Below are 12558 nucleotides of genomic sequence, written 5' to 3' on the forward strand. Positions count from 1 at the left end.
CCACTGCAACAAAACGGAATCCAAGGAAGCAGCAGTGCTAAGAACGACGATTGTCAACGACGACTGGACGCCCACTAAGATAAGGGAAGAACAAGAGAGAGATCCAGTTATACAGAAAATCCGAAAATGGAAAGAGGAAAACCGTCGACCACCTTGGCAGGAAATATCAAACCTATGCTCAGTAGTTAAGACGTATTGGGCCCAGTGGGACTCATTTATCATCGAAGATGGCTTGCTCAAACGAGTCCTGGAAAATGATGACGGTTCAGAGAAAAGAAGACAGTTGGTGATTCCAAAGAGCAGAATAGCCGAAGTACTTCGTCAGTTACACGACAGTCCATCGGGAGGGCATTTTGGTGTAAGGAAAACCCTTCAGCGAATTCGGGAACGGTTTTATTGGATGAACAGTTCCGACGACGTAAAAGACTGGTGTAAGAAATGTACTATTTGTGCTACGAGTAACGGGCCTCACCGGAAAAGGAGAGCTCCTATGAGACAATATAATGTTGGAAGCCCGTTTGAAAGAATAGCTTTGGACATTGCAGGGCCATTTCCAGAAAGTGAAAATGGGGGCAAGTACATGTTAGTAGTAATGGATTACTTCACTAAGTGGGTCGAGATTTACGCACTTCCAGACCAGAAGGCCGCCACCGTTGCAGATAAGTTGATCCAAGAATATATCAGCCGATTTGGAGTGCCTTTGGAGATCCATAGTGACCAAGGCAGGAACTTCGAAAGTGATCTATTCCAAGGAATATGTGATAGACTAGGCATGAAGAAAACAAGAACTACCGCGTATCATCCGCAATCGGATGGTATGGTAGAACGAATGAATAGGACAGTTGGCAAGTATTTGACAAAGATGGTGTCCGATCATCAGCGAGACTGGGACCAATACCTTCCGTTCTTCACAATGGCCTACAGATCTGCTGTTAACGAATCAACGGGCCAGACACCAGCCAGAGTCCTATTCGGACGCGAAATGCGACTACCTTGTGATCTAGAATTTGGGTGTCGACCTGGAGAAGATGTAGCAGGTGAAGATTATGTGATCGAATTACGAAGAAGAATGGACGATGTACATGAGTTGGTCCGTTCCCACTTTCAGATTGCTAGCGACCGAATGAAGAAACGGTACGATACACAAGCCGAAAAGGGTTGCTTTAAGAAGAACGACAAAGTATGGCTGTATAATCCCAAGAAGCGAAAAGGTTGTTCTCCCAAATTGCAGCAGTTTTGGGAAGGTCCATACCTCATCATGGAGAAGATCAACGATGTCATCTACCGAATAAGCAAGATTCCGAGGGGAAAGCCGATGATAGTACACCATAACCGGTTGGCATCTTTCGAAGGTGACCACGACGTAGATGAAGAAGTGGAAGTAAACCAAGTCCAAGATGTGTCTGACCTCACGTTTGAGGAATTCATGGGTGCCTATGGAGGTACCGGTAAAGCGAGACATGGTGTTACCACTGAAGAAAAGCAAGATCTACTCGCGCTCCCCGATGACTACTCGCTGGCCCTTACCATCCCGGCCAGTATCAAAGACGCACCAGGGTTGGCATCCGTCTTTCGAAGGAAGTTTGGTCGAGTTGCAGAACTTCAATGCCAAGTGCCAGCTCCCGGTAAAACCTTGAAACTCCAAGATGCATCACGTTACCTTTTCTACCTGGTAACAAAAGACACTGCCCGTGACCAACCTACCTACCGAGATGTATGGGAAGCCTTACTTCAATTGAGAGGGCACGTACTAGAGTCCGACGTGCAAAAGTTAGCCATGCCAAAGTTGGAGTGCCGCCAATTAGATTGGAGGGTTATCCGAAATATGGTGGAGGAGATCTTTAAAGACACCGAAGTCCAGGTGTTAGTCTGTTGCAATCCGCATAGTTACTGGTGCGGAGAGAAAACCGTCCCTTGTCATTTTTATACAACTGGAAGTTGTAAAAGAGGGTCCAGTTGCCGATACCAGCATACAGTTCCGGTTCCAGTCCCGACAAGGTTCCAGGAGGAACCATCTTTTAAGAGGGGGGCAATGTTACGATAAATATACTGGCCTAACTTTTATGACTAATTATTCTGTTTTATTGTAGAAATTTCGGTGGAAGTCTAGAACCAAAATTATGGTGAATGAGCCGGCTAAGCTTCTCGATCTTTCGATGCTGTTCTAGTATATCAGGATTTCGTATATAAATACAACATTTTTATATGGAGGGCCAGTTAATTCTCAAGACCCCGCGCTCGCGAATTTGTTACGTACGGATATAATAAATTATTGTCAGATAAGTTAATATAAATAAAGAAATAAATTAAATCCGTAAGTGTTATAAATATTGAACCTTTTAATAAATTCATAACAATATTATTCCATTTTTAAATTTAAATTAACCATATACTTATTTATGTGTGACATGACTTTGAAAATTGTGAATTAAAAATAAGTAGTGAATTTCATTAATACTTATCTTTTTTTGAAGTCAATTTATAACCTTTTTTGTACATATTTTTCCTTATTTTGAATCATTTTAGTATCCATACAAGTAATCCTACAAATATCAAAATTAATCTACAGGGTGTCCCAAATGGGTATGTTTTACAGGGTATACCGAGAACTAGTAGAGATATAAAAAAAGTAATTAAGATGTCATGACTTCTTTTTTCGTTAAAGTAACGATTGCCTAATCAAATCATCAATAGCTTCCCACATTAGCGAGCTGTAGGGTGATCATTTAAAAATGTTGAAAACGGTAGGGTTATATATCGACACCTGATATGAAAACCATCGTTACTCTCTTTTGCCTAGTTTAGAGGAGAGCGATTTATAAAAATTTTCACATTTTATTTTTTTACTTTGTCAGTTTTACTTAATATTTCTTGTAGTTTTCTTATTTATATCTTTCTTATACATATTTTATAACTTTTAACAACCTACCACATTGTTGTTAAAATTACTGGTCTTGATTTAGGTTGAGTTACAATACCAAGTTTTTAAAGAATTTTAGGTGAAAATCAAGTGGTTTATACAATGATATTTCAACAAAGTATGTTTGTATGTTGTTTTGATTAGGTGCATGTAAATGGTAAATAATGAGTATATATCTAAATAAAGAGATTATTATTAGTTTTTTTATTGATTTTACCTTAACGTGATTTTTTTTACTCAAACAAGTATCTAAGAATTCACATCATACATATACTAACAAGGGGTAAATAAAATAATATCTGTTATATTTATTTATTACAAAATGAGCATTTACAAATTATAAAACAGTTGCATAACAATAACCTTACACAGATCCAATATCAAAGATAGTAAAATTATACACTTTAAACTTTCTTTTATAATATTACAATGATACCTCGGATTAGGGTGTAGTTATTATTTTTTGCAAATCAAAGCAGGCAGTTACATCGCTTGCTGTTTTCTTATAAACCTCTTCCCGTTTTCTTATAAACTGTTTTTGGCTTCACGTGCAACACATTTGCAATCTCTCTCTCTCTCTCTCCTTCTCTCTCCCCCCCTCTCCCCCCCCCCTCTCTCTCTCTCTCTCTTGACTTTACGCCATATTGCTAACGAAATAGGCATTCCAAAGACAAGTGCTGGGAAAATTTTAAGAAAGCATAAATTTAGGGCTTAGCGTACATCTGCATCCGCAAATATTATACCCAAACGATTAGTTGAGAAAGATATAATTTGCAGAATAGTAAATAGGAAAATGTATAGAAAATCATAATTTTTGTTAAAAGGTAATATTTAGCAAGGAAACTCGCCATATCAAGTGCAGAGATTCGGTTTTAACGTTAGTTGTTTTGCTAAGCATAATAAATTAGTTAATCATGTATTTGTTGATAACCTAACTGCTGCCGGATATATAGTTATCTTAGAAACAAATTTAAACATGTTTTATAAGGAATATTTGGCTGGGAGAAATACATTTTGGTTTCAACAAGATGGAGCAGCTGCCCATATTGCTGTTATTAAAATGAAAAATTTCATAATCAGTAGATTGGAACTTATGGTCCTTGTTTACCAGAACTAAATCCTCCTGATTTTTTTATTTGTGGATTTTTAAAAAATAACATTTATAAAACTGACTTTAACACTAAGGAAGAAGTATTATAAAGCATCCATCAAGCATTTAGAAAAATAAAGCCAGTGCATTACTTAATTGTGAAAGATCTGTAAGAAAAATGTGTCAATTATTATTATAACAAAACGGAGGGCATTTTGAACATTAATTTTTATATTTTTGTAAAATTGTCTAGTTCTTACGTTGTTTATTATTGTTGTTTGTATGTTTATTCTAATGTAAATATATTTGTCTAATTAATTTTGGTTGTTAAGTAGTTTTTTTGTTGTTAATAAATTCGTTATTAGTATTTTTTAAGTTGATTGATATTAGTATCCTCAGAATAATATGTTAGAATCTGTTACTGAGAGTTTTGTTTCTGTGAAGTGTCTTTAACTCGATGTTAAATAAACAATTTGTTTGCAGAGTAGCTCCAACGACTGAAAATAGATATATAATAAGTCATATCAGGTGAAAGAGAATTAAAAATGTCAACGAAAACTGTCAAAAAATATAGGGTGTCTCATATAAAAAACAAGTTGGTATTTTGGCGTATAAAATTTTTTTGTACGCCACTAAACCCTTCCATAATAATATCTATCAAAAGTTCCAATAAAGTTTTTTTAAATTTTTTTAATAAAGGAGATATATAACACTGTCGTCTTTGACAATTTTCAATAATCGCCCTGTATCTTGTTAATGAGGGAGCTATTGAGGATTTGATTACGCAATCGTTACTTTAACAAAAAAAGAATCATGACATCTTAACTACTTTTTCTCTTCTAGTTTTCAGTATACCCTGCAAAATAGAATACAACATATAACAATACAATATAATACAATCTGTCTAACTAAAAGACATTACTTATCTATATATTACTTATCTATATATATATATATATATATATATTATATATATATATATATATATATACATATATATTATATTAGCTGGAAATGGCATTCATCACGGTGACTTACTGAGCCCGTTACTCTTCAACACTATTATGGATGAGATAATGAAGAAAGTGCGCAAAATGAGAGGATATATCAATTTAACCTCACACCCAAATCGTTCAGCATTCTGATATCAGCCGCTAAAACAAAATGTATGACAAGATCAAAGACACCTGTCAGATGTTAACTCGAGGTGAATGGATCGGTTACATAGCAAGAGATGAAGTTTAAATATTTAGCATATAAATATCAGCAGAAGTAAGAGAACGAACAAGAAGAACAACAAAAATAGCTGGCGGTCTAAAGAATACAATATGGAATGAAAAACATAAGGAATACATGTGAGATAGGTGATATTAATGGTTGGGTGTTAAACAGGAAAAAGAGTGGAATGAATATATTAGCAGAATGGAAGAAAGAAGGATGGTAGAATCGCTCGAGATAAATCGCCAACGGAAAAGTGTAGGCCGGCCCCGAAAAAGTTGAAGCGACAATCTGAACATTAATGCAGGTGAGAAGATGAGGGTGATGAAGAAGGTATTGTATTGGGCCAAAATTATTCTAGTTTTCTTATTATAATTTCATCATGTTTCCAAGTTAATATAGTTTGTTCTATAGTTTTTGTTGTTTCGGATGTGTCACTTGTTTCTCAAATGTTAATTAATGCATTGATTGTTGCATGTTATTACTTAGTTCGATGCATGGATCGTCGTCTTGAATTCAGTTCGGCTTTTCTGTCTTGAAATTTCGCAACAATAGGTTTTTACGGGATGAGGGAGTTAGCCTCATGCACAACCCTCATCCTGGAGGGCCAGTGACACTTCTGTTAGGGTTACCTTACCTTAGCCAAGACGTTCCAGATTTAAGGCGCTGGACCTCGTCTTCACCCATCCCTTCTTGGGTAGGATTTACTAGTGGCATCTACAAGTGTAGACTTGAAGATTACTTGGCATTTATTGACACCATCCGATTATCATGGATACTATCACCAATACCTATCATACTAGCCGTTCACCCTCCTCATTTCTCATCCGGGCTTGGGACCGGCAATGGCGGAGTTGACGCAGATCTAATTGTAAATGACTAAAACTCTGAAACGATCAAAGAGTTCATATATCTAGGGACATCGATTAACCCCAAAAATAGCACATTACGAGAAATAAAAAGGCGAATCATAATTGCAAACATGTGTCTTCATGGTCTATCAGAGTACTTAGCTAACAAACGTCTGTCTCAAAAAACTCATATAAGACTGTATAGAACACTGATAGTTCCCTTTCTCACAAATGGTTCAGAGGTATCAGATGAAACATCTCTATCGATTTTTGAAAGAAATGAACTATGCAAGATATTCGGAGCGGTCTGTGAAAACGTAATATGGAGTCTTAGATATAACTTTGAACTGCAGAATATCTACAAGCATAAGTTTGGTGGAAAAAATATTACCATTATAATCAAACGAAACCGTTTGCAGTAGGCAGGACATGTAGACCGTGCCCTGGAATCGAACATGATAAAAAAGATTCTAACAGCACAACCGGTGGGAATGGGAAGACAGGGCAGACCAAAGCTGAGGTGGATAGACGGGGGGTAACACAGGATGCTGAGAAGATCGGTGTTACCAACTGGAAAATCCAAGCAAGGGACAGAGCAGAATGGCGAAGAAAGCTTGAGAAAGTCGACGCCCTTTAAGGGTTGTAGCACCATGATGATCATGATCCATGTTATTCTATTGTGTTTGTCATAATTGATCACAAATATGTAAATTGAAGCACTTCTTCTATATCCTTTCCACTTATTTCTATTTTCTTATTTTGATGTTAAATGCTTTTTAGACTTTTAATTTACTCTGCTTTATTTGGAGACAAATCATGTCACAGTAATATAAATAATAATAAAGAGATTAAACAATGTAAGTATTGTAGTACGCAATGTATGAAAAGTGACATATAAATCATGAATATTGACATCTCCATCATTAAAGAAAAAATATAAAGCACAATTTCAAAATTAAAGTTATTTTGCGTTGTTATAAAGCAAATCTACAATATCTATTTTAGTATTCTACCAAATTTCTAATTTATCTGTAATTTTTTATCTAATCTAGTTGCTTCTTTTCCTGTGATCATTTTAAAAGTAATATAATTTTTTAAACTACTTGATAATTATGTGTAATACAGGATATTTCATGATATTATTTTTGATGATTAAAACTTGATAAAAAGTCTGTCATAGCTACTAAGAAAGTCAAGATTGTCGCCAGCATTCAAGGCTTTTTTTAAATGTTCTTTTATGCTGCCTTCAGGAACATATTTAAATATTTATTAGCTATTTATTCCTGATTAGATATGAGTTTAGCTAGTGCATTAGAATAATAGTCGCACCAATCGTACGTTTGCGTTTGAGTATATCATATTTTCAGATCTTTGTAAAACAGCCCAGTCTGGTTAGGCAAAAATCATCGATTTTAAACACGATTAAACACGTAGGAAAAATTTACATCATCTCGGCTTCCATTCCGACCACCGGTCAGTGAAAACTATGTAGTTATTCATATTTCGACGAGCTACCTCAGATTAAAAAAAAGAGGCTTCTAGCTACAATGGAAGCCGAGATAATGCAAATTTTTCTTACGTGTGTCAATTTGAAGGGAAATTGGATGAATTTTATAGGTAGTAAGTTTCAATATAAAGTTTAGATTTTCATTCAAAATTGTGCAAATTTTACTTCTTAATGTTTATAAACAATGGAGATATGATTTTTTAAAAATAGTCCCCAACTTCGTTCCTATTGCTCATAGAAGGTTTTTTTTTAATGTGAGTTTTTTTACCAGCTAGCCAATGGTTGTACGTAGAAGTCTGTACTTCTACGTACCATCGTGGTTATTTTTAATAGTTGGTGTAAACGACACAAATAACATCTCATTTTGTTCTTTGATATTATCTGCTATTAAAACTGTCATCTGCAAATCACAAAAGGTTTAATTACGATCCGTCGATGTTTATACCATTTTTGCCCCAATCTAAATTCTTAAAAATGTGTTCTACAGCAAGGGTGAATAGTGAATAGTTTGGGAGAAATAGTGGTGAATATATTTTATTATTAAGTTAATATTTAGTCTGACTTTGACGGGTCTGTCAGAAGTAATCAGCGTAACTTTGTTGATACGTTAGCAGGTGGCGTTGGGGGCAAACATAATAATTTATTGAAATATGTTAATATATTATATTTCGTTTAAAATATAAATAATAAATAAATAATAAAATTACGTTATTCAATTTTAAAAATATTATTTAAATTTTAAAAATACACTAATTTGTCCACTATATTTAGTGGGAATTGTCCACAGTTCTTATTGAAAATACGTTTTTTTTTAGCTTTCCTTTCCAACTTACTGTCACATACTGTATTGTATGTAGATACCATATATAGATACTGAATAAAATATTTTTATTTTAATGTTTCAATAAGAATGCATGGGATTGTACTTTTCTAGTAATTAAAGCTTCTGATTTTTACTTAGATTGTTACAACTTTAGATTTGAGTAGGAAAATGGAGTATAGAGCGGCTAGGTTTTGAAAAAATAAGCTATCAGAAAATCAATATGGCAACTCAAAATCTCTCATCCAAATAAAAATGCAATGTTTAAACAAATCTAATTCTGAAAGAGCTAGAAGACTGACGGGCTGATGGACTGAGATAGTGGGTTTCGGTGGTTGGATGGCGAGAATATTCCACTGGTATGATAGACTGTAGCCTTTTATTAACAAGAAATATTAACCTTGATAATGGTAGGCATTTATTTATTTCTATTGTAAGATATCTGAGATATAGTTCGTTGCTCTTATCTTTTAATTATAATATGTCAAGTTTATAATTACAAATAATATTTTTATCAAAGAATATTAAATGTTTACACTGAGTTTGTTCGTTTTATATTTTTTTTTAAACAAAAAGATATAATTGACCGATGAAAACTGGAATATAATTACATTTTACATGTAACTACACGTTCAAGGGGAACAGGGGAATACTGGCAAACATATTGCAGAATAAAACATAAAAATCCCCAACAGCAGAAAATATATTCGAAGCAAATTCAATTAATAAATTTAAACTTTAAGAAGTTATAATTTCTTATAATATATATTATGTATGCGATTTTTTGTTCTAAAAATAATTTTTTAACACTAAAAACGGATTTGGTCAAATTTAATAAGAATATCGGGGAAAAATTGTTTATAAATAACAATTTATTAATGTCTATAAATAACATTTGTTTAATATAATTATATTTTGAATAAATAAATAAAAAAATAATATGTATCTAATAAAGATAAGCGACTTATAATTTTGCAATGAAAATACAATAAATGTTATTATTTTAACGTTGTAACCGTGTTTAAAAAAAGAAATAGCAAATTTGGTCCAGTAGAAGCCGAGATATGTCATTTTTTTTGCGGTCTATTTTGAGACTGTTGGATTTTTTGAAGAGCGCTGCTAGCCCTTCGGTCTGCTGCACTAACGCTTTTTACTCTAGTCGGAACGCAAAGTACTCTTTGTATACAACACTCCCGTTTAAACAATTTAATATATTTTTTAATATTTTTTTTTTGTTAAAAGTTTTGTTAAAGCTTTGACTTTTTATAAAATATTGGTTGTTTTCAGCCCTTAATGTTGTTAATTAACGTAACAGTGATTAAAAAAGGGGGATATCTTTGATCCTAAGGGTCGTAGAATCTTTTTTCTTTTTTAAAAATTTGTTTTTTTTTTTATCCAGCTTTCCGAATATTTTTTGCCATTTTATTTGAACTAAATTCTACGGAGTCATTGTAAATGCTTATAAGCTTAAAACGTGCTATTTATTATTAAATCATTTTTGCACATAAATGTAATTTTTTGAAACTTTTTTTCTATAGGTTAATAGTATTGTTACGATAAATATACTGGCCTAACTTTTATGACTAATTATTCTGTTTTATTGTAGAAATTTCGGTGGAAGTCTAGATTCAAATTATGGTGAATTCTCCAACTTGATGTTCTCGACTATTCCAGTATATCAGGATTTCGTATATAAATACAACATTTTTATATGGAGGGAGAGTTAATACTCAAGACCCGCGCTCGCGAATTTGTACGTACGGATATAATAAATTATTGTCAGATAAGTTAATATAAATAAAGAAATAAATTAAATCCGTAAGTGTTATAAATATTGAACCTTTTAATAAATTCACAACAAATGGTGTCAGAGTGAGATCGAACATAAATTAGACTTATAATAATAATACAAGTGAATATAAAATAAATTGTGAAAATGACGACGATTTATGAGCTGACAGTGACTACTTTAAGAAGACATCTAGAAGACAGAGAATTAGCTTCTACCGGAAAAAAGGCTGAGTTAGTCCAACGACTAAAGAACGCTTTGCTAGAAGAAGGACTAGATCCAGAGACTTATATATTTGAAGACAAACATGATGCTGTCATCTCGTCGATTTCGAAATTAGAGAACAAAGTCTCTGGCGATATTTCGAAAGTTTCCGGCGACATCGCTTCTTTAGAAAGCAAAGTCACTTCTGAGATGTCTGCCCTGGACGATAGAATATCTTCGTTAAAAAACCAAGTTGCTGCCGATATGTTAGCCTTCGAAGAAAAGATTAAAGAGATGGAAAGGAAGATGGAAGAAACAGGGACAGCAGAGAGAGGTAACAATCCGATTACAGTGGAGATAAAAGAAGACGAGACGAAATTTAAGTTGGAGACACGGCCGAAATTTGAAGGAAGTGGAGGTTCTATTCATGTTAAAGTCCCAACTTTCGACGGAAAATCATCATGGAACAACTACATGAAACAGTTCGAATCAGCCGCAAGAGCAAATGGATGGTCTGAAAAAGAAAAGGCTGTAAACCTGACTATCGCTCTTCGAGGAGATGCCTTAGATGTGCTTCAGACCATAGCCGTAGAGGAGACCGATGATTTCGAACAACTGAAGAAGAGGTTAAATATGCGATATGGCCACGAACATTTGGAGCATGTATATCAGTCACAGCTTAAAAATCGTAGACAGAAGAAAGATGAGGCTCTTCAAGAATATGAGGTAGATATTGCCAGATTAGTACGATATGCTTATCCAACAGCTCCCGAAGACATGATGGAAAAATTGGCCGTTCAAACGTTTATTGATGGTCTTCGTGATCATGAAATGCAGAGAACACTGCGATTAGCTCGTCACAAGACGCTGGTTGATGTCCTATCCGCCGCCCTCGAATATGAGTCAGCTACGCAGGCCTCTGGCGGTTACAGTAAAGTTAGGACTGTAAAAGAGGAAGAAGATGAAGATAAACTTGACCAGCTCTTTAATTTGATGAAAAGCATGACATGCAAGAAAAAGAAGACCATAAAATCAAGAAACTCACCATCAGGAAAACCAGAACGAGTCAACCCTAGGGAGGCAGCTTCGACCCGGAACTCTTCCAAAGACCCTCTTATACTAATAGCTTCTTTGAAATGTCGTGAAGATAGTGTATATGTAGATGGAGACATAAATGGTAAAAAGCATACGTTGTTGGTGGATACCGGAGCGACCAGAACCATTATACGCCCGACAGTTCTAAACAGCCGAAAGAAACTGTTACCAACGAGGTTGCGACTTCGGACCGCTACAGGTGAAAATGCCAACATTCATGGAGAAATCCAGGTACAATTGGGAATTGGGGCAGAAAAGTTTGTCCATACTGTTATAGTTGCTGACATCGAAGAGGATGTTATATTAGGAATGGACGTAATGAATATGCATGGATTCCAATTGGATTTTAAGAATAAGGTAATCAAAGTTGGCAACGAGGAGGTATTTCTCCATCCACATAATGACAACACTGTGCAAGCAGCCATTACAGAAGATACAGTCGTGCCTGCGAGAAGCGAAACGATCATAGTAGCGCGACTACAGGGAATTGTAGACGAAGGGAGACCTGTTATGATGGAGCCTTGGAACCACGACGATGAGGTTGGCCGTGGAATCATAATTGGAAAGGAATTGGTGACTTCGGCTAAAGAAATTCCTGTGAGACTTATCAATGTCAACGACTACCCAGTGACCATAAAGAAAGAGACAAAAGTAGGAACTTGTGTACCTGTGACATCCATAATCCGTCAGGCGACAACATCTGATAATTCCAACGACAAATTCGACCAAATGGTTGCAGTTGCAGGACAGTCTCTAAATCAGATGGAGAAAAGAAAATTAAGGGAATTTCTGCGGCAGTATCGTGATATTTTCGTACCGAAAGGAGGAAAGACGGGAAGAACTACCGTTGTTAAGCATAAAATTGATACTGGTAATGCTAAGCCAATTCGTCAAACAGCTCGACGATTACCACAGGCGAAGAGAGAGGAAGCTGAAACGATTGTTCAGGAAATGAAGAAAGACGGGGTGATAGAACCTTCTACGAGTCCATGGGTCTCTCCGGTGGTCCTGGTTAAGAAGAAAGACGGAACGACGAGGTTCTGTGTGGATTACCGTTTGCTGAA

General features: G+C 35.0%; 1 protein-coding gene across 4 annotated transcripts in view; it reads left to right on the forward strand.

Moving 5' to 3' along the window:
- The window catches only part of Hip1 (Huntingtin interacting protein 1), a 135726-nt gene that overhangs the window by 11859 nt on the left and 111309 nt on the right, over nt 1-12558 (forward strand). Inside the window, exon 1 of one of the 4 annotated variants that reach the window (XM_072540444.1) lies at nt 8798-8816. The exons of the other annotated variants lie outside the window; for them this stretch is intronic. The gene's annotated coding sequence lies outside the window, so the exon portion shown is untranslated. Of the gene's footprint in view, nt 1-8797; nt 8817-12558 lie in introns of those variants that run through there. 4 annotated transcript variants of the gene reach the window in all.

This window comes from Diabrotica undecimpunctata, chromosome 8 (assembly GCF_040954645.1).
Source record: "Diabrotica undecimpunctata isolate CICGRU chromosome 8, icDiaUnde3, whole genome shotgun sequence".
NCBI lineage: Eukaryota > Metazoa > Arthropoda > Insecta > Coleoptera > Chrysomelidae > Diabrotica > Diabrotica undecimpunctata.